The 23,630-nt window shown below is 41.7% G+C and overlaps 1 pseudogene; it reads right to left on the reverse strand.

Moving 5' to 3' along the window:
- Positions 1 to 780: 780 nt before the first annotated feature.
- LOC134352425 (Ig heavy chain C region-like) lies at positions 781 to 23,506 on the reverse strand (annotated as a pseudogene).
- Between the last annotated feature and the right edge of the window lie 124 nt (positions 23,507 to 23,630).

Consider the following 23,630-nt stretch of genomic DNA (forward strand, 5'->3'; position numbering starts at 1 on the left):
GACTATACTTAATCAGTCCATGTCTATCCACATACTCAGATATCTGGTCCCTTAGAATACCTTCCAATAACTTTCACACTACAGATGTCAGGCTCACTGGCCTATAATTTCCTGGTTTACTTTTTCAGTCTTTTTTAAACAGTGGAACAACAACAGCTATCCTACAATCAGCTGGGCTGTCAGCTGCTGCTAAAGATGTTTTAAATATCATTGCTAGGGCCCCTGCAATTTTTGCATTTCCTCCCACAAATTACACCCTAATTTGCCTCAAGACAGCAAACACCTTCTCCTCTGTAATGTGTATCAGGAGCATGTTCACGCTGCTGCTTTGCCTCTCTTCAATGGACTGTCCATCTCCCAAGTAAATACAGATACAAAAAATCCATTTAAGATCTTCTCAAACACGAGGAAATCTGCAAATGCTGGAAATTCAAGCAACACACACAAAAAATGCTGGTAAACGCAGCAGGCAAGGCAGCATCTATAAGAAGAGGTACAGTCGATGTTTCGGGCCGAGGCCCTTCATCAGGAAGATTTAATACATTGTGCAGTCCTACACAGGGTTGCAATCCATTCAAAGGTGGCAGAAGAAGGTCTGAGAATGTACACACAAACTCAGAGATTTGTGGTGAATCATGTTTGTAGTTTAATTTGGTTCTTGATCTTAATTTCATTTTTAATTATTTTAAAAGGTCCAGGCTTTTATCATGTTTTAATCAGTTAAATAATCCTCTGTGGTAGTTAATAATCATAAAACTAACATAACTAGGGTTTCATGGATTGAATCACACAGTATTACACACAAGATTTAAAACTATCAGTCAGAACAAGTGAGACATTGACCAGGGTGGGTTTGCTGTGAGATTTATTGATGCTTCGGAACAGGTTGGTTGTGAGCGACTTGTGACCCACCACACAGGAGAAAGTGGTGCCGCTATTCCACTCCTCAGGAGAAACCTTCAGCTGACTGGTCATTGTGTTCCAGCCATTTCTGGGGTCCTTGGTCACTGGCTGGTTCACAAACCCTGTCTTCAGAAGGGTGTCATTGGCCATCCAGGCTACATAGATGTCTGCGGGAAAGAACTTGGTGATCAGACACATCAAGGTCACAGTCTGATCGGTGTCTACCTCATCCGATGAAGGAGGGAGGAGGTAGACATGAGGACGAGTCACAACACCAGCTGGAACAGAGAGAATCTCAGTTAGAATGAATCTTCCAATAATTCCCTACTTACCCGACACATTCTGGTCTTGCATCAACATGAACAATTTCTAAATCTGAGAGGCTTCATTTTATCTGAAACTAAAGGCTTTTCCCTTTCTGCTCATTGTTGGGATTGGTGGAGTGGAAATCTTGAATCTTATTTTTATCAATCTCTTTATTGATTTAAAAAGAGCACATATACAAACAAGTGGAGAATTATCTCAAAAATATGTATCTCTAACAATACAAACAGAAAGTGAAATAAACATTATCAAAATCTACATTGTATTAAGCTAATATGTAGTATATAATAAAAAAGAAGACAGCTAATTCTCCTGTTATCAGTTCATAAAGAGAGAAAAAAAAACTTTAAATTTTAATAAAGAAAAGAAAAAAAAACACTGCATTATGTGAAAAAAGGAAAAAAAAAGGGGGACTGGGCAGTCCATTCTGAGGATACGACCAAAAAAAAAGGAAAGACTTTCTGATCAAATGTAGAACTTCAAAAATAAATAATTGTAAGAGTAATAAATCAAATCAAATGAAAATATTGAATAATTGCTCTTAGGATGAGGCCTTTCATTCCAGGAAGAAGGAGATGTCCTCCTTTTTTAAAGAAAGGGGCTTCCTTTCCTCCACCATCCACTCTGCTCTCAAAAGCATCTCTCCCATTTCACACACATCTGCTATCACCCCATCCTCCAGCCACCCCTCAAGGAATAGGGTTCCCTTGTCCTCACCTACCACCCCGCCAGCCTCCGGGTTCAACATATTATTCTCCGTAACTTCCACTACCTCCAATGGGATCCCACCACTAAGCACATCTTTCCCTCCCCTCTCTCTGCTTTCCGCAGGGATTGCTCCCTACGTGACTCCCTTGTCCATTCGTTCCCCCATCCCTTGCCACCGATCTCTCTCCTGGCACTTATCCTTGTAAGCGGAACAAGTGCTACACATGCCCTTACACTTCCTCCCTCACCACCAATCAGGGCCCCAGACAGTCCTTCCAGGTGAGGTGATACTTCACCTGTGAGTCGGCTGGGGTGATATACTGCGTCCGGTGCTCCCGATGCGGCCTTCTATATATTGGCGAGACCTGACACAGGCTGGAAGACCGTTTCACTGAACACCTATGCTCTTTCCGCCAGAGATAGCAGGATGTTCTACGAGTCTGTGATGGCCAGTGCTATCATATTTGCTGTTGTGCTGGGGCAGCAGGCTGAGGGTGGTAGACACCAACAGAATCAACAAACTCATTCGTAAGGCCAGTGATGTGTGGGAATGGAACTGGACTCTCTCACGGTGGTGTCTGAAAAGAGGATGCTGTCTAAGTTGCATGCCATCTTGGTCAATGTTTCCCATCCACTACATAATGTACTGGGTGGGCACAGGAGTACATTCAGCCAGAGACTCATTCCACCGAGATGCAGCACAGAGCATCATAGGAAGTCATTCCTGCCTGTGGCCATCAAACTTTACAACTCCTCCCTTGCAGGGTCAGACATCCTGAGCTAATAGGCTGGTCCTGGACTTATTTCATAATTTACTGGCATAATTTACATATTACTATTTAACTATTTATGGTTCTATTACTATTTATTATTTACGGAGCAACTGTAACGAAAACCAATTTCCCCCAGGATCAATAAAGTATGACTATGACTATGACTATGACTATCTCCCAGTGACCACACATTTTAATTCCATGTCCCATTCCCATTCTGAAATGTCTATCCACAGCCTCCTCTACTGTCAAGATGAAGCCACACTCAGTTTGGAAGGACTACACCTTATATTCTGGATAGCCTCCAACCTGATGGCATGAACATTGACTTCTCTAACTTCCGTTAATGCCCCATGTCCCCTTCGTACCCCATCTGTTGGTTATTTATCTTTTATTATTATATATATATTTTTTTCTCTCTCCTTTTTCTCCCTCTGTCCCTCTCACTGTACATCTTGCCCATCCTCTGGGCTTTCCCCTCCCCCTTTCTTTCTCCCTTGGCCTCCCGTCCGTCCCATGATCCTCTCATATCCCTTCTGCCAATCAACTTTCCAGCTCTTAGCTCCATCCCTTCCCCCTCCTGTCTTCTCCTATCATTTCGGTTCTCCCCCTCCCCCTCCCATTTTCAAATCTCTTACTATATCTTCTTTCAGTTAGTCCTGACGAAGGGTCTCGGCCCGAAACGTCGACTGTACCTCTTCCTATAGATGCTGCCTGGCCTATTGCGTTCACCAGCAATTTTTATGTGTGTTGCTCCAAATTCTTAATGTATGTTTAACAATGGAATTAAAGTCTTGTCTACTGATCTTAGAAAACAAAAATGGAAGAGGAGCTTCCAGTAAAGAGGCCAAAGAGAACCTCTTCACTGAGTTTTCCTCCAAATCCAACCATGAAGGACATTTGAATAATGAATCCAAAATTAATATATCTAATATTAATTGCCCAATAATACATTCTAAAATTTGGCAAAACCATACTACCATCCTTTTTTATTTTCTGCAATACAGCTTTACTCAATCTAGGATTTTTATTATTCCAAATATACGATAAGATTATCGAGTCTATTCTGTCAAAAGATGTTTTAGGACCGAAGGAAGGAAATATATATAAAAATTTCAGTAGAACTATCATTTTAATAGCATTAATTCGACCTATTAATGATAATGTCATAGGTGACTATTTAGAAAGCATTTGTCGGGTGTAATCAATTAATGGGAGAAAATTATATTTATACAGGTCCTTTAAAATTTTTAGTAATTTTAATACCAAGATAAATAAAGTAATATTTAGCAATACTAAAAGGTACTTGATGTTATTGATCTGAGTAATTATTAATGGGAAATAACTCACTTTTATGTAAATTTAATTTATATCCAGAAAAACTACTGAATTCAGAAAATATAGACAACATAGAAGGAATAGATTTCCTAGGATCTGAAATATAAACTAAATATAATCTGAAATATAAACTCTGTATACAACGAAACCTTGTGTACTTTGTCCCCTCTCTGAATACCCGGAACAGTATTGGAATCTCTAAGAGCAATAGCAAGGGGTTCTAAAGCCAAGTTAAATAATAAAGGGCTTAGAGGACATCCCTGCCGAGTGCCTCTGTATAATCTAAAGTAAGGAGAGTTTTGATTATTGGTTATAACTGCAGCCATAGGGGCTTGATAGATCAATTTGATTCAGGAAATAAATCGTAGACCAAAATTAAATCTTTCCAAAACCTCAAGTAAGTAAGACCACTCCACCCTATCCAAGGCTTTCTCTGCATCAAGAGAAACAATACATTCAGATTCTTTTGATGAAGAAGAGTGAATAATGTTTAATAATCTTCCAATGTTAAAATGCGAATATCTATTTTTAATAAATCCAGTTTGATTATTGGAAATAACACTAGGTAAAATACTCTGAAGTCTATTGGCCAAGATCTTAGAAAGAATTTTAAAATCCACATTCAGTAGAGTGATTGGTCTATAGGAAGCGCATTCAGATAAATCTTTTTCTTTGGGGGAATTAATGAGATTGATGCTTCATAAAAAGTTTTCGGGAGATTCCCAGAGGATATAGAATCAGTGAAAATTTGACATAAATCAGATGAAAGTATTTCAGTGAAAGTCTTATAAAATTCCACTGTATATCCATCTGGTCCCGGAGCCTTACCTGGTTGGGAAGAGGATATAGCTCTTGCTATTTCCTCTTATTTAATAGGTGCATCTAATGTATTCATATCTTGGATAGAAATTTTAGGTATATTCATTTTTTGCAAAAATCTATTCATAAAAGTAATATTGCCTGAAAATTCAGATTTATAAAGGTTAGAGTTGAAATCCATAAATACCTTATTAATTTCATAAGGATCTACCATTTCGGTTCTATCAGGTCTTCGTATTTTCAGGATCTGTCTTCCAGCTATATTTGCTTTTAATTGACCAGCCAATAATTTGCCTGACCTGTCCCCATGTATATAAAATTGACTTTTAGATTTAAGAAGTTGTTGCTCAATAGGAAAAGTCAAAAGAAAATCATGCTGTGTTTGGAGTTCCACCCTTTCCTTAAATAGATCTTCACTAGGCATTACTGAATAAACTTCATCTATTTCTTTAATGCTATTAGTAATCACTAGAAGTTCAGCCTTGGTTTTCCTTCTTAAACCTGCTGAGTATGAAATTATCTGCCCCCTAAGAAAAGATTTCATCATATCCCAAATAACCAAATTTGCCATTCCTTCAGTTGTATTTAAGTCAAAAAATAGAGAAATTTGCTCTTTAATAAAATTTACAAAGGTTGAATCTTGTAACAATGTAGCATTAAATCTCCACTGAGGTATCTTCAAAATATTATCCGAAAACTTCAAAGTTAATTTCATGGGTGCATGATCCGACAACGCAATCACGTCATATGCACAATCAGCAACAGTGGGCACCAATTGCATGTCCAGCAAAAAAAAAATCAATTCTTGAGTATTTATGGTATATATGTGAAAAAAAGAAAAATCCTTATCTTTAGGATGTCTAACTCTCCAAATATCAACCAACCCATATTCTAATAAAAAAGAATTAATACAAGTCACAACTTTATTAGGAACATATAGAACATAGAATGGTACCGCACAGTACAGGCCCTTCGATCCACAATGTTGTGCCGACCCTTACACCCTGCCTGCCATATAACCCCCCACCTTAATTCTTCCATATATCTGTCTAGTTATCTCTTAAACTTCTCTAGTGTATCTGTCTCCACCACTGAGTCAGGCAGTGCATTCCACGCACAAACCACTCTCTGAGTAAAAAACCTTCATCTGATATCCCCCTTGAACTTTTCACCCCTTACCTTAAAGCCATGCCCTCTTGTATTGAGCCGTGGTGCCCTGGGGAAGAGGTGCTGACTATCCACTCTATCTATTCCTCTTATTATCTTGTACACCTCTATCATGTCTCCTCTCATCCTCCTTCTCTCCAAAGAGTAAAGCCCTAGCTCCCTTAATCTCTGATCATAATGCATACTCTCTAAACCAGACAGCATCCTGGTAAACCTCCTCTGTAGCCTTTCCAATGCTTCCACATCCTTCCTATAGTGAGGCGACCAGAACTGGACACAGTACTCCAAGTGTGGCCTAACCAGAGTTTTATCGAGCTGCATTATTACATCACGACTCTTAAACTCTATCCCTCGACTTATGAAAGCTAACACCCCATAAGCTTTCTTAACTACCCTATCCACCTGTGAGGCAACTTTCAGGGATCTGTGGACATGTACTCCCAGATCCCTCTGCTCCTCCAGACTACCAAGTATCCTGCCATTTACTTTGTACTCTGCCTTGCAGTTTGTCCTTCCAAAGTGTACCACCTCACACTTCTCCGGGTTGAACTCCATCTGCCACTTCTCAGCCCACTTCTGCATCCTATCAATGTCTTTCTGCAATCCTTGACAATCCTCTACACTATCTACAACACCACCAACCTTTGTGTGGTCTGTGAACTTGCCAACTCACCCTTCTACCGCCACATCCAGGTCGTTAATAAAAATCACAAAAAGTAGAGGGCCCAGAACAGATCCTTGTGGGATACCACTAGTGACAATCCTCCAATCTGAATGTACTCCCTCGACCATGAGCCTCTGCCTTCTGCAGGCAAGCCAGTTCTGAATCCACCTGGCCAAATTTCCCTGGATCCCATGCCTTCTGACTTTCTGAATAAGCCTACCATGTGGAACCTTGTCAAATGCCTTACTAAAATCCATATAGATCACATCCACTGCACTACCCTCATCTATATGCTTGGTCACCTCCTCAAGTGTTGGATTGGTGGATGATCTGTCAATCAACGGATTGAGACAGCAGTTGAAGTCACCACCCATAATCAACTTATATTCATTTAAATTTGGCAGCACAGAAAATAGCTTCTTAAAAAATTCAGGGCTATCTATATTAGGTGCATAAACACACACCAAAGCCACCTTTTGACCACATAACAGACCAGTAACAATTAAATATCTTCCAATTAAATTAGTAACAGTATTAAAATGTACAAAAGGGATTTTAGAATTAATAAAAATAGATACCCCTCTTATTTTATTTACTGATAAATAATGAAATAAGGGTTCCTTCCAAAATTAAATAAACGACTTTCATCCTGCCTACGGATATGAGTCTCCTGCGCAAAAATAATATCTGCATGAAGTGTTTTTAATTTCTTAATAATCTTTCTGCATTTAATAGGTTGGTTCATACCATTCAGATTCCAAGATATTATGTTAATTTTATTAAGATCCATATTTAAAGTTTAATTTAAAATTTTATAAAGTAAGCTAATCTGCAGGCGCAGACTAAGTCCGAAGAAAGGACAAAGCATGACTCGATCAGAAAGAAAACCAAGATAATTCACAAAAAAACCTCTCAGGACTGCCCAGCTGAGAAAAAACTCTAATCTAATAGACCCACCCCCCCCCCTCCCCCGGAGACCCTGAAACCGTCCAATAGGCAGACAGTATGCCACTCTAATGACCCTTGACACGGTCTCTAGTTAGCAGCCCCTGTTTACAAAGTAATACGTTACCACCACCAAAAAGACATAACAAAGGATACATAAAAAAAAACAAGTTCCAAATATTTTCGTATTACGTCTAACCATAGTTAACACCTTACTAACAACGGCCATCTCAAAGTCATTTAAAATACGTGACCATGTATTCAAAAAAAGATAAATCCAACCAACTAATATACTACAACTAATGTTAAAGACTTACAAATCAAAGAAAAAATAAGTAAATATATATATATATATATATATATATAAAATCCAAACTATATTAACTATTAAAGCAAACAACAATAAATCTAAGTAAGTCAACCAAATCCATGTCTGGGGACTCATAAAATATGGAGCAGACTTTCATCGAAGCCGTTACAAACAGCTCCCAGCTAAGGATTAACTTTTCAAATTGCTTGTGAAATAGGCTTAAACTCCTTTATAAATTTCCAACCGTCCTCTGGGGAGTCAATCCGTTTTGGACAAGTATTAGGTGGAGTAATTATCAGACGAGCCAGAAAGCACAGAGAGGGACGACAGTTAATCTTACAAAGTTCAACCACGACTTCCCGATATTTAATTCTTTCAGCATAAATCTCTGGGGTAAAATCTTCAACTGTATGAATCTTTACATCGTTATATATTAGCTTATCCCTTTTGCTTACATCCTAGACAATAGCTTCTTTGGTTGTGAAATAATGTGAGCACAATATCACAGGACGTAGTTTCATTTCAGCTGAAGGCTTAGGACGTCAAATTCGGTGGGCTCTGTCCAGTATCGGACAGGCTTCAAGAATAGCACTAAAAAGTGAATGTAACAAGTTCGAAAAAAACTTTAATGGCTCATCGGTTTCCGTATTTTCAGGCAAGTCCAGTATGCCTAAATTCATCCTGTGACCTCTGCTTTCCAGATCGATCGTTTTCTTCTTAATTCTTGATAACTCCGAAGTAACCTCATTAATTTTCTTTTCCATAAAAGACATCTTCAATTATTGTTCTTTAATAGTTTGACTTATTGACTCCTGTTCTCTTTCCATTCTATGAGTGCTCTGTTCAAGCGTCTGATATTGAACCTCCAGATTCTTCAAAGATTCCTGAACAGCGAAAGTGGTTTTTTCAAACTTTTCATTAGCGTTCGTCAACTTATCAATTTTGGTGTCCACCGTACCGATATTCGCATTAATAGCTTCTATTAAAGACAGCATTCTTTCTGAAGTAGAGACTTCCTCTGATTTCTTTGTTTGTTCAACTTCAGGAAGAGTTTTGCCACCTCTTAATTCAATTCCAGCTCGAGTATCAGCCATTGTAATTAAATCGTAAATCCTTCAGCAAAAGTAATAAATCTTCAAACTTTAAATTAATCTAACAGTAAGTTGTGAAAGATGGAGCCGCGACAAATACGTCTTACTCCATGAGCTGTCAAGAGGAGACTGGAAATCTTGAATCTGCTGCATTTTATAGCTTCCAGTGAGGTTAATCTATTCAGTTTAATCAATGAGAGTCGCTGAACACAGCAGCTCGACAGAAAGTGGAACTCGGCCCCTGGACTTGCATCATCCTGTGCTGTTTGTTCCATCTCCCCTGGAGCAGGGGTGGCAGTCTAAGCTGTGTACGTGTGAGAGGGGGTGAGAGCCTGTGGAACTCTCTCCCACAGAAAGCACTTGAAGAATTATCACCTAATATATTCAAGAATGGGTTGTATATACTTCTTCGGGTGAATGGGACAAAGGATATCCGGAGAAAGCAGGAACAGGAATTGAATTTGGATGATCAGCCGAGACCAGATAGAATGGTTGAGCAGATCGAGAGACCCAGTGACCTGCTCCTGTTCCTATTTTCTATAGTCTATCACAGTGCTGGATGGTGATTAATCTGTCAAATTGCTAAGATCAGACTCACACTAAATTCTGTTCACACGTACCTGTGTCCTTCCTGATGGATTTCTTCACCGGTGTTGGCAAACTCTTGTCCTGTATCACACACGAGTACTCAGCCCCACTGTTCCACTCTGCAGCAGGGACTGTCAGTCTGCTGGTGATCACCTCTTCACCTCCGTTGCTGTCTTGACCCAGAGTCCTCAGCCCATCTTCCTTCTTCTTTCCGTCCATCTCCCAGGTGACACTCAATCCCTGTAAATCACTGTGAACCACCTCACACAGAATGGTCATTGCCTCTTTGTCCAGATCTCTTTGAAGGAAGATATGCTTAAAGTGACTGAGGGTGGGTATCTGAACAGTCATCTGGGAGAAACATCACAATCTCTGGTCAATTATTTTCCAGTCCCATTAAGATAGAGGAGACCTATCTACACTGGTAAAGAAAGGAATCTCGCCTATTGAGCAGACAGGGTGAACACCCTGAATGAAGATAAATAATCAAGATTTCCCTTACATTGCTTTTGCAGTTTCATGGTCTCTTAAACTGTACAAAAATAGAAAATACCCAGCCTTTCAAAGTGTGTCTGTGGAACGGGAAACAGAGCCAAGACTAACTTGAAAATATTCTAGAAAATACACATTATATTTCAAAACTTAAATATCAGAAATATTTAGTTTTTGTCACAATTATTTAAATGCACTTTTTTTTCTCTATGAGATGTAACTAAAATTAGCTGCTGCTTTGTCAGAATGTTGTGTGTTCAGGCCGCCCTCCAGAGGCTTCTACACATTGTACAGGCTGATTATTCCCACACAGGAGCAGAGGGAGAGCTGCTCTGCTGGAAATTCAGTCACAACTGAGGCTGGGATATTGTTCAAAGGCAGAGGGAGACAGCATTTTGAACAGATCTCCAGAGTGCCTCTCCAGTGAACTAGTCTGGATTCTTTTCGAGTTATCAACGTATTTTCTGAGATAAAATTATTTCTACGGTGAAGCTTCTGGATTATGCTGGTTGAGAGTGAAAAACAAATGGATGATTGGCCGATTTAAGTGCCATTCTAGATTAGAAAGATTAAGACGAGAAGAACTAAAGAGAAGGCCGAACCAACAATTGGCCAATTTACGTGCCAATTGAGATTAAAAAGATTAATGCGTTGAGGGTGAAGGTGAAGTAGGAACCAATATTCAGCTCACTTCTCAATGAGGCTTCACTCACCTCAGCACTGAACTGACTCTGCAGCTGCGGCCTGCAGCCATCGGCACTCACCTCAGCACTGAGCCTGGCTCCACGGCCGTGGCCTGCAGCCATTGTTCTCCTGCACCAGTTGCAGTGCTGAACTGGCAACGTGGCTGTGGGTTTACTTCTGGGGGCTCTGCGGTTCAGTTTCCGTGGATTGTTTGTTTGAATTTTGTTACTGTTTGCACAATTTGTTCTATCTTTTTCACACATTGGATGTTTGACTCTGAATTCTATTGTATTTCTTTGTTTTGTGGCTGCCTGCAAGAAGAGAATCTCAAGGTTGTGTATGGTGCACATACTTTGATAATAAATGTACTTCGAACTTTACCAGTTCAGTCACATAACTAAACCAGGGCTACACTGTAACTTCGTGCTGACCTTGAATTCATAGCACAATGTAAACAATTTCAATAATGGGTTGAGTCCCAGGACCCTACCGTGGACGTTCTTCACTTGCTTCTTGATACTGCTGTTGGAGGGAAGATGAATCACTGTACAGCTGAAGCCTGATTCTGACTTCCACTCCTGTAAACTCACGGTCAGGAAGTGTCTGACACTGAAAGTCCACCCCTGCTCCAGAGCAGTTGGTGTAGTGCTGGTGTTGGAGGTGATCACAGTGCTGCCTTTCTCCCAGGTGACATTTATTTGATCCGGGTAGAATCCAGAGACCACACACTCCAGTGTGGCCGTTTTCCAATTCTTGGTCTCTTCCTGAGGTGGAGGCAGCAGACTGACCTTGGGATATTTTATCTCGACTGGAGCAGACAAGAAAACAAAGGAAATATCAAACATTTTGACTCAGGTAACTAATGCTGGCCATTTAATTGCTGGTCTCTTGCCCACCTTTGGTACTATTGGTGCGTGCTGACACTGGGGAAGATGAAGGAGATTCCTGAGCAGAGCACTCGTACTCCACCCCACTGAACCACTCCTCCACACTGATCTGGAGTTCACTGAGCACTCTGTATCGGGACCCGTCCCTCTCCGCTTGGTGGGTGTGAACCCCTTTAGTTTTCTCCTTCCCGCCCACGTGCCAAGAGATGTGGATATCTTCGGGATCTGTACAGATAACTGTGCACTTCACGGTTGGAGTCTTGTGGATCCACATCTCTTCAATGTGGGGATTTTGAATAAAGACAGCCAATTCTGTGGATTAGAAATGGAAATGCTCAGAATCTTACTGGAGATATTTCCATTGGTTGTGTCAGGTCCAGGCAGATCATCAGTACAGGACAGCTGCATTTAATGCAAACAGAATAACAGAAACACCCGGGGCTGAGTCACGTGCCTCATATTCCTATAAGTTTGATTGAGAAAAGAAATTCAGAACAAAGGATGTGCTAACGAGGTTTCGAATCCCTTCCTAATAACTGTACCAATCGGTTCACTGTGAGATGGAGCTCTGTGAGACAGAGAAGCATGCAGATTTCTCAGCAGAGACACAGCTCAGTATATTCTTTGCTTGGAGAATCAGCCCATTGATTAGTAACAATGAACACTGTGAATCAATGAGAATCCCTTTCTCCATCTGGGCTGAGCCTGGGATTCACTCAGTTTAATAACTTCACATCCCGACATTCCAGTCTCACTGTGGCTGAGCCTCTCCTCATCTCTGCAAACTTCACCACCCACACGAGCTTCAGACAACATTGTATCCTTTCAACTCTGCTCACTCATACACCTGCACTACTTCTGCTGGTGCCTGTGGTTTTAGCATTCTTGCTGACAAACACTGAAGCCTCTGTCTCACTTGAAATGAGCAGCCATGGTCAGAGTGTATCCATAAGTTAGGGACTGATGAACTGGCAAAGTGGGTTCAAATCCCAACCCGGTGGATGGGAGTTTAAATTCAATTCATCAATGCTTTTTGGAATAAAAAGAAGACTACGGAGGTATTTGTAGTGTTATTCTCTGTGGTAATTTCCGGAGAGAAGTCTGGTCTGGTCTGGCTGGTTTGTGACTCCAGACCTGCAGCAACACGGCTGGAGCTGAATCACCATCAGGAATGAGGCAGCAAGTCCCTCAGTTCCAGAGAGATCAGTGATTGACGGGAAATGATAAATGAATAAAACAGCTCTTTGATCAAGTGTTGGGTCACCTGCCCTCTGGGTTAGAGTCAGTTTTGTGTGATTGCACTCAAATCTGCTGGACCAGGGATCATTTCCAAATAAGATATATGTGAGATGTTCTTTGGTTGGACATAACTTGCAGATTTGTGACTGTTGGGGTCTGTCTCTGCCCTGCGTGATCAGGCTGGTTGCTGATTGAGAAATATGAGCCATAGATTACCAGTTGTCATTTCTTGATCAGAGCCAGTAAGTAGGTGTTAGAGGTCATTCTGTTGACTATAGCCAATAACACTGGACTGTAACATTTGAGTTAGTAAGGAATGAAATTAAAAGCAGGTGCTTCAAGTGTGCTGGCAGCAGTGGCTCTGTTGGAGATTCACAACTGCAGATATGAGGTGCCTCATGGATGTGGAAATTTTAAACGGGGATACGAGGAACATGCAGCCAGCAGTAAAGTCTCCTTTTTAACTGGTATAATCTTTTCAATCTTTGACTGTTCGTGGAAGGTCAGGAAAACTCAGCAGTTGTGCACACCGGTATTGGTTGTGTAAGTTCACATGTTCTTACATTGAGACAATAAAGGTACTTGTTGGTAAATAGAGAGTCTCCCTGTGCCTCGCTGATCATTAATACAAGGGGTGATACTTATAACATCATTATCATCAGTTCATTTACATTGCAGCTCTCTGCACTTTGTGTTATTTACACACATTTAGACACTCGGTCACCTTCAGGCATGTGGGGTGTTTTTGTTCTTTGACATTTAGTGTGGAGGCTGATTGTGTTTGTGTCATGGTTGAGTACTTCAATGAGACTGTGAGTCAGTGTCTTTGTCTGAAGAAGGAGCAGATGTAACACACACGGTTCCAGTCTGACTGGGACGGATCATCTGACAAAGTATGATGTGTATTTCTCAACATTCCTCATTTCAGAAAGATTATGAGCAATTTTCTTTTAAAACAGAAAATCTGTGGGTGTAGTCTAGATGATCATTGTTGTCATGTAATATCACAAATATGCAAACCTAGATGTACACTGAAGGGTCACTAAATTGTGAATCTCAGTTTAATCAGCACTGTGATGTTGTTAAACATGTTTTCTGCAGGTTTCTCAGTTATGTCCCATATCAGCCTGGTCTGGATGTTCAGCAGTCCCTGGGAAATGCGATCCCCTCATAAAACCTGACAGATTCAGGGTCGCTCCCCTTATTGCTGAATGCTGGCGTTATTCCACAAGAAGCATATAATTCTCTCAATGCTTGGGTAGTTCTAACAAAACATTCTCCTTTCTGACATTCCTTGGGATCATTGAGTTTCTCTCTTGGACTGAATTCAGTGTCTGGCAATGTAACTTTAGCAATTTGTCTGATCCAGGATTTACACACAAAACATGTCAGGTTGGGCATGAGATTGGTTAGACCCCTGTGTCTTGTCTCACCAATTTGTCTTGTGCCCAACATTATCAAAGGGTCATCCATCCTTTGACTGAGTCAATTTGGAATCTCAGCCCCATTCACCTTCATCACCTCGTGCTTCACAGCCACTGGGTGAAAAACATGTTCCAGTTCTTTCTGACTGGAGTCAGTCAGGTGGGAGTCTGGCCAAGGAAACTGGAATTGGGATCTGAGTCACACTGAAGCAACAATGTACACAAATGAATGAGTGTATGGACAACCAGAAACACAAGAGATTATGCAGATACTGGAAATCGTGAACACGTACAAAACGCTGGAGTGACTTAACAAGTCAGGCAGCATCTTTGGAGAGGAATAAGCAGTCGATCTTTCAGGCCAGGAGACATCACTGGTACTGGAATGGAAGTGGGCAGAAGCCAGAATAAGAAGGTGGGTGGAGTCGAGAGGAATATGTACATGGAGTTTAGGAAAATAGAGGGCTATGGGTAACCCTAGGTTCAGCACAGCTTTGTGGGCCGAAGGGCTTGTATTGTGCTGCAGGTTTTCTCTGTTTCTTCTATGTTTCTATGAATACATTCCATCAGATGAGAGGTGAGACCAGGTGAGGGAGAAAGTGTGTGGATGGGGGAGGGGGTATGAAGTAAGAAGCTGGTAGGGGATAAGTGGAAGAGATAAATGGCTGAAACAGAAGGAATCTGATAGGACAGTGGACCATGGAGGAAAGTGCAGGAGGAGGGGATCCAAATGGGCAGGTGAGAAGAAGTGAAGGGATGTGGGGATTAGAAAAGAAATAATAAAGGAGCAGGGATTGGGGGAGATTACTGGGAGTTATAGAAATCAGTACTCATGACATCAGATTTGCAGATATCTGGACAGAATATGAGGTGTTACTGCTCTAATCTGACTTTGGCCTCACCATGGCTGTAGAGGAGGCCATGGACAGAAATGTCAGAAATAGGAATGGGAAGTCAAATTGAAATATGTGGCCACGAGGATAATAAAAAATCAAATTGAAATGTGGAGGGGAGAGATAGTTAGTTTGCATCACATGTTTTCCTCTCTCTGTGTTAAACCCAAGTCAGAGACATGTCTGGAAAGCAGCAAATGGATTGTAATAAAATTCAATGACAAATTGTATACACAGCCAATCGCTTTATTTCACACTTTCCTGCTGAACAATGATACTGTCGGATTGAACCATCTGAGAATGTTGCATTGAAATTACTCATGAGAAATAGCATTGGCACACACTTCGAAAAACAGCGGGGACATTTTCCACCTGGAAATAGAAGATTCATAGATTTAAGCTTGGAAAAAAGGGAGCCCCACATATTCCCATTCTCTATCCTCTGTACATCACATCCTATCGGGATGAGGTTATGTCAGCCATGATAAATGCAGGTGCTGTCTGAACCTGGTCGAGGATCTGAGGACACAAGGTCACAACATTCACTCGAGGATTGGGCATTAATTCAAAAATAATCTCGGCACCTACATTTCAGTGAGTGGACAATCGACAGAAGAGTCTCTCAGGAAACACTGGAAACAGGCACTGGAGACTGAAGCAAATACAACATTGCTGAGATATTTTTTGAGGAACTAACACTGAGAAGACAGTGAAAAGGAGAAGGGGAGATTTTCTCCAGATGGTAAAGCATGGGATGTGAGCTTTTCTCACGAACTTATTTTCATTATAACTGCAAACAGAGACAACTAAAATTACTTAGGACAGAATGGACAGGTGATATAATCTTACACCTTCCTGCCCAGTAGATGGGGTTAAAGCTGCTGGTGATCTGAATTGATTCAAAGTGTAAAGATCATCTGTACATCACTCAACAAGATTGACCGTAGGGACAGGAGTTGGGTGGGAGTATCAGTTAAGTAGTCTAGTACTGTAGTAAATTAATTATTCTTCAGACATCACTCTCCCTCTTGATATGTCATGTTGACCTCGCTATAAAACAGGAAGGTGCGTTTTGGTCTATTCCTGCCAGGCACTGTCAGGCAAGTGATTGTTTCAAATCCACCATCAGATCCCTGAGTGGAAGGGAGAACGGTGTCTTCTTGGGCAGATCCATTGTGGAAGAGATGTGGATTGACAAGACCTCTGTTTTGAAGTGTACAGTCATCTGTACTGATCCAGAAGATATCCACATCTCTTGGCCTGTGGGTGGAAAGGAGAAAACTAAAGGACCTGTCACCCATTAACTGGATTTGGATGGGTCCCGATACAGAGTGCTCAGTGAACCACAGGCTATGGTGGAGGAGTGCTACAGTGGGGTGGAGTTTGAGTGCTCTGCTTAGAAATCTCCTTCATCTTCCCAAGTGTCAGAAGTGACCAATAGTACCAAAGTTTGGGAACAGACCAGCAATTAAATGGCCAGCTTTAGTTACCAGAGTCAAAATGTTTGACATTTCTTTTGTTTTCTTGGTCTAGAATCCTTTTCTAATAACTGTACCAATGGGTTCACTGTGAGACAGAGCTCTGTGGGACAGAGAAGCATGCAGATTTCTCAGCAGAGACACAGCTCAGTATATTCTTTGCCTGGAGACTTGGTGCGATTGATTAGTAACAATGAACACTGTGAATCAATGAGAATCCCTTCCTCCATCTGGGCTGAGCCTGGGATTCACTCAGTTTAATAACTTCACATCCCGACATTCCAGTCTCACTGTGGCTGTGCCTCTCCTCATCTCTGCAACCTTCACCACCCACACAAACTTCAGAAAACATCGTATTCTTTCAACTCTGCTCACTCATACACCTGCACTACTTCTGCTGGTGCCTGTGGTTTTAGCATTCTTGCTGACAAACACTGAAGCCTCTGTCTCTCTTAAAATGAGCAGCCATGAGTGTATCCTTCAGTTAGGGACTGATAATCTGGCAAAATGGGTTCAAATCCCAACCAAGCAAATTGGAGTTTAAATTCAATTCATATATGCTTTCCGGAATGAAAAGAAGGAAATGGAAGGATTTGGAGTGGTATTTGTACCTTTGGGGAAAAGAATCAATCATCCATATCAAGCCTGGCTGGTATGTGACTCCAGACCTGCAGCAATACAGCTGAACCTTAATCATCATCAGGAATGAGGTGACAAGTCCCTCAGCTCTAGAGCGATCAGTGATTGATAGGAAATGATAAACGTATAAAACAGCTCTTTGATCAACGTTTGTGGCACCTGTCCTCTGGGTTGGTGTCACTTTTGTGTGACAGCACTAGGTGAAGTTGTTGAGGTCGTCTCCCGATGCACGATTATCAGTTCACTTACATTGTTGCTCTCTGCACTTAATGTGCACCAGTGATTCCCAGCTGCAGCAGAACTGTGCCAAAAGGGGGGCAGGAACATATCCTAAGGGGGCATTTAGGGAAATAGAAGTCATCGGGTGGAGTTCAAGATTCTTTGGGGCACCGATAAGCTAACTAAGGCACAAGAACTGACTGACCATTAGTAGAGCAGGCACTTCAAAAGAAAAGATGAAGCACTGGAACACAGGAAGAACCATAGCTCTGCAGGCAGTGAACACTCATCATCACAACGTGTTTGAAACTCAGCAATCTCATCTTCCTTACCAGCCAAACAGACATTATTGGGGATGCATAAATTAGCAACCAAGGTTCCCAACAGTTCTTCTTGACTTGCAGTATGGAACAAGTTCAGGCTATTTAGTAGTTCAGGTACACACTCTCAACTTTGTCCACAGATGTACGGAAAACAGGTCGCGCAACGAAACAGTGCTGGCTGGAACCAAGTGGTGAAATAGAGCCAGTCAGTGAACCGGCTGACCCCAAATAGCATATGTACTATTTATCAAAAATGGAAAAGTTTATCAAGAGTTTCTCTTTTGTAAAAAGCTACAAACAAATTCAATGAAGGATCAATCTACTGTGAGCTCAAAATGTATATTGAGGATAAAAGGTATTCTGATTGGGAACATAATTTTTGTGCAACAGATGGAGCACCATATATGACAGGTCACCATGCTGGTTTAATGGGAAAAAAATTCCAAGTCTGTTTGCAATCCATTGTGCAATTCATCGTCAATATCTTGCAACCAACAACTTCAGCCAGCGACTTTTTACAAGCGTGACTCTTGGTAATATCTGCTATCAACAAACTTAAAGCTCATCCATTAAAATAGCAGAATATTTTACCAGTTAAGTCAAGAAATGATGAAGAATTTGAACGCTTGCTTCTTCACACTGAGGTGCATCGGCTGTCAAAAGACTGCTGCTTAAAAGTTTTCCTTGAGCTTTTTGACACTGTGGTTGAATTTTTGCCCAAATTCGACAACAGCTTAGGAAACAAGATTGAACTTCTATGTGGAGATGTGGCATACCTCGCTGATCTGTATGACAAAATGAACATTCTAAATATGAAACTGCAGGGTGAGAATTTCAACTTGATGCAGGCAAAAGTGCCGTGTCCACTTATATCGGCAAATTGGAACTATATAAGCAAAACATTGGGAGGAAAATGTTCTCACAGTTTCCCCACAAAGAAAGTATGGCACTCTCTATCACAGATGGTGATTTGCAAGAGTACCACTTACACCTGAAGTCACCGAAGAAAGATTTTCAGATTGATTCGAGGATTTGAATGATCCAGAAATTCCAGACTGGGTAATTAACCTAATTCTTTGCAAGGTGGAAGAACAGGAAGAGAGCTTGCGAGAAGGAACTATCAAAATCCAGAATGATGAAGAGGCAAAAATGCTTTTCAAAACTGTCGGGTTTTGTGGTATGTGGCTGCGCTGTCATAAGAGATTTCTTGGTCTTTGGAGAAGAGCCAAACTGCTTTTCATTATATTTCCATCCACCTACCTTGCTGAAAAAGGCTTCAGTGCAGTGAACCACATACTCAGAAAAACAGAAACCACTTGGACATTGTTACATATGGGAGCCTAAGGTTTTTGCTGTCATGCCTTGAACTAGATATTTCAACTCTTGCTAAAAGCCATACTCAAGGATCACATTGATATTGAAGCTGCTGTATGGCGCACAGGTACTGTGTAAGCTAGGATTTAAGACAAATAAAAATTTAAAGCAGAATGACTTTTCTCATGTTAACACATGGTAGACATGTTTTTACACTCTGGGGGTGCCAGAAAGTATATTATGCTTAACAGGGGCATTGGCAAGTATGAAGGTGTTTTAGAGAGGCATTGGCAAGTATGAATGTGCTTTGGGGGCAATGCACTAAAAAGGTTGGGAAACTCTGGTATACACCATTTATACACTCAGTCACCTTCAGGCATGTGGGCTTTTTCGTCTTTGACATTTAGTGTGGAGACTTATTGTGTTGTGTCACAGACGAGGCCTTCAATGAGACTGAGTCAATGTCTTTGTCTGAAGAAAGAGCAGATGTAACACTCACAGTTCCAGTCTGAACGGGCCGGATCATCTGACAAAGTGTGATGTGGACTTCTCAACATCTCTCATTTCAGAAAGATTATGAGCAATTTTCTTTGAAAGTAGAAAGTCCATGGGTGTAGTCCAGATGATCATTGTTGTCGTGTAATATCACAAATATGCAAACCTACATGTACACTGTAGGGACACTGAATTGTGAATCTCAGTTTAATCAGCACTGTGATGTTGCTAAACATGTTTTCTGCAGGTTTCTCAGTTATGTCCCGTATCAGCCTGGTCTTGATGTTCAGCGGTCCCTGGGAAATGCAATCCCCTCATAAATCCTGACAGATTCAGGATCACTCCCCTTATTGCTGAATGCTGGTGTTATTCCACAAGAAGCATATAATTCTGTCAATGCTTGGGTAATTCTAAAAAAGCATTCTCCTTTCTGACACTCCTTGGAATCACTGAGTTTCCCTCTTGGACTGAATTCAGTGTCCAGCACATGGATCAATGTAACTTTAGCAGTTTGTCTGATCCAGGATCTATACACGAAGCATGTCAGATTGGACAGGAGACTCATTAGACCCCTGTGTCTCATCTCACCAATTTGTCTCATGCCCAACATTACCAAAGGGTCATCCATCATTTGACTGAGTGAATTTGGAATTTCAGCCCCGTTCACCTTCATCACCTCGTGCCTCACAGCCACTGGGTGAAAAACAGGTTCCAGTTCTTGCTGACTGATGTCAGACAGGAGGGAATCTGGCCAAGGAAACTGGAATTGGGATCTGAGTCTCACTGAAGCAACAATGTACACAAATGAATGAGTGTATGGACAACCAGAAACACAAGAGATTCTACAGATGCTGGAAATCTTGAACAACACACACAACGAGCTGGCGGAACTCGGCAGGTCAGGCAGCATCTATGGAGGAAAATAACAGTTGATCTTTCAGGCCAAGTGGCTTCACTGGTACTGGAAAGGAAGTGGGCAGAAGCCAGAATAAGAAGGTGGGAGGAGCAGAGAGGAATACATTCTGTCAGATGAGAGGTGAGACCAGGTGAGGTGGAAAGTTTGTGGATAGGAGAGGATGTATGAAGTAAGAAGCTGGTAGGGGATAAGTGGAAGAGATAAATGGCTGAAGCAGAAGGAATCTATCAGGGCAGTAGACCATGGAGGAAAGTGCAGGAGAAGGGGAACAAACTGGAGATGATGGACAGATGAGGAGAAGTGAAGGGATGAGGGGATTACAAAAGAAAGAATAGAGGAGTGGGGATTGGGGGATATTACTGTCAGTTGTAGAAATCAGTACTCATGACATCAGATTGGCAGATACCTGGACAGAGTTTCTTCCTTCTGCCACCTGCGATCGGGTACTTTCAGGAGTCAATTGGAACTTTGAGACTTTTTTTTCACCATTCCCATGGTCTGCTCTTTATCAAATTATGGTATTGCTTTGCCCTGCTGTAACTATATGATATAATTATGTGGTCTTGTCAGTGCTAGTCTTTGGTTTGTCCTTTTTTTTTGTGATATCACCCTGGAGGAACATTGTATCATTTCTTAATGGATGCATGCATTTCTAAATGACAATAAACAAGGAATGAGTGTCCTCATAATTTAATCTAATCTAAGAATATGAGGTGTTGCTGCTCCAATCTGACTTTGGCCTCACCAATGGCAGTAGAGGAGGCCATGGACAAACATGTCAGAATGGGAATGGGAAGTCAAATTGAAATAGTTGGTGACAAGGATAACAGGAAGTCAAATTGAAATGTAGAGGGGAGAGGAAGTCATTTTGAATCACATGTTTCTCTCTCTCTCTCTGTTAAACCCATCCCAATGGATACCAGAGACAGGTGTGGAAACCAGCAAATGAATTGTAACAAAATAGATAAAAAATGAGAATAAAGGAGTTAGGAGTGTTACGAGAATACACATAAAATTAAGATGTTTGCTGGCCTGGGCTAGCATCAGTGGCATCAGCAGTTGGTCTGCCACCTGCCCTCAGGGGAAGGAGAGATAAGGAACAATGGAGCAGCGTCTGGAGATGTGTAATGAAGGGATGTGGGAGGAAGAGCTGTCTGGAGCGGCTCCCCCCTTTGAACCCTGAACTGTTTGAAGTGATGGACAGGCGATACCCCAGCAGGGGGATAAAAAGGGACAGGTTCGCTAAGACAGACACACATGCCACCCGAGGTAACGAGACCCTGGAAGCGGTGCGCCTCTCACGAGTGGTGAGAAGTACCGGACAACGCACAGGGTGGAAAGGTACGATCAGCGGGAACCCGGTGTGTGTCCGCCCTTGCCTGGGTGCCGGGTTCACTGCAGAGGATCGACCGCATCTGGAGGAGGGGTCACAGTCGGTGACCTCAGGTGACATCACCAAGGACCCGCCCAAAAGTTGCTCGTGAGCAATCTCGCTGGTCTGTGAGTGAAGCTGTGCTGAATGATGAGTTGTTCTCTCTGTCTCTCTTCCCCCACCTTGTCCATCGCCATGGCAACGATTACTGCGAACTGAACTACAAACTGGACTGAACTTTGAGTCATTTTGAAATTGGTCATTTACCCCTAGACAACGATAGAGCTTGATTGATGCTGTTATCTTAATTCTGTGCACATGTGTGGTTATCATTGTTGAATTGTTGCATTTATTATCCTTTCGATTACTGTGTTGCTTGTTTCTTTAATAAAACTTTCTTAGTTCTAGTACTCCAGACTCCAACTGAGTGATCCATTTCTGCTGGTTTGGCAACCCAGTTACGGGGTACGTAACAGGAGAGATTACTCAAAGTTGTAGTAAAAAAGATTCCTGCCTTTAGGTTGGTAGATATCGGAATGGTTCATGTTCAGTGGATTCGTTGTAGGAAATTGTTAATGTCTGCACAAATTGTTCTTTATTTTCTGCACTTGGATTCTTAACTCTGAATTCCACTGAGTTTCCTTTGTGGCTGGCTGGAACAGGAGAATCTCAAGGTTGTATATGGTGCAGATACTTTGATATTAAATCTACTTTGTACTTTGAAATTTATCAGTTTACTCACATAACTAAACTAAGGCTGCACTATGATTTCATATTGAATTCATCGCACGATGTAAATAATATCAATAATGGACTGAGTCGCAGGACCCTACCTTGGATGTTCTTCACTTGCTTCTTGATACTGCTGTTGGAGGGGGGATGAATCACTGTACAGCTGAAGACTGATTCTGACTTCCACTCCTGTAAACTCATGGTCAGGAAGTGTCTGGACCTGAAAGTCCACCCCTGCTCCAGAGTGGTTGGTGTAGCGCTGGTGTTGGAGGTGACCACAGTGCTGTCTTTCTCCCAGGTGACATTTATTTGGTCCGGGTAGAATCCAGAGACCACACACTCCAGTGTGGCCATTTTCCTATTGTTGGTCTCTTCCTGTGATGGAGGCAGCAGTCTGACCTTGGGACTTTTTATCTCGACTGGAATAGAAAAGAAAAGAAAGGAAATGTCAAACATTTTGACTCAGCTAACTAATGCTGGCCATTTAATCGCTGGTCTCCTACCCACCTTTGGTACTATTGGTCCGTGCTGACACTTGGGAAGATGGAGATTCCTGAGCAGAGCACTCGTATTCCACCCCACTGAACCACTCCTCCACACTGATCTGGAGTTCGCTGAGCACTCTGTATCGGGACCCGTCCCTCTCCGCTTGATGGATGAGAATTCCTTTAGTTTTCTCCTTCCCGCCCACGTGCCAAGAGATGTGGATATCTTTGGGATCTGTACAGATTACCGTGCACTTCACGGTAGCAGTCTTGTCGATCCACATCTCTTCAATGTCGGGATTTTGAATAAAGACAGACAATTCTGTGGATTAGAAATGGAAATGCTCAGAATCTTACTGGAGATATTTCCATTGGTTGTGTTAGGTCCAGGCAGATCATCAGTACTTG

The sequence above is a fragment of the Mobula hypostoma genome, chromosome 10, assembly GCF_963921235.1.
Source record: "Mobula hypostoma chromosome 10, sMobHyp1.1, whole genome shotgun sequence".
Lineage (NCBI taxonomy): Eukaryota > Metazoa > Chordata > Chondrichthyes > Myliobatiformes > Myliobatidae > Mobula > Mobula hypostoma.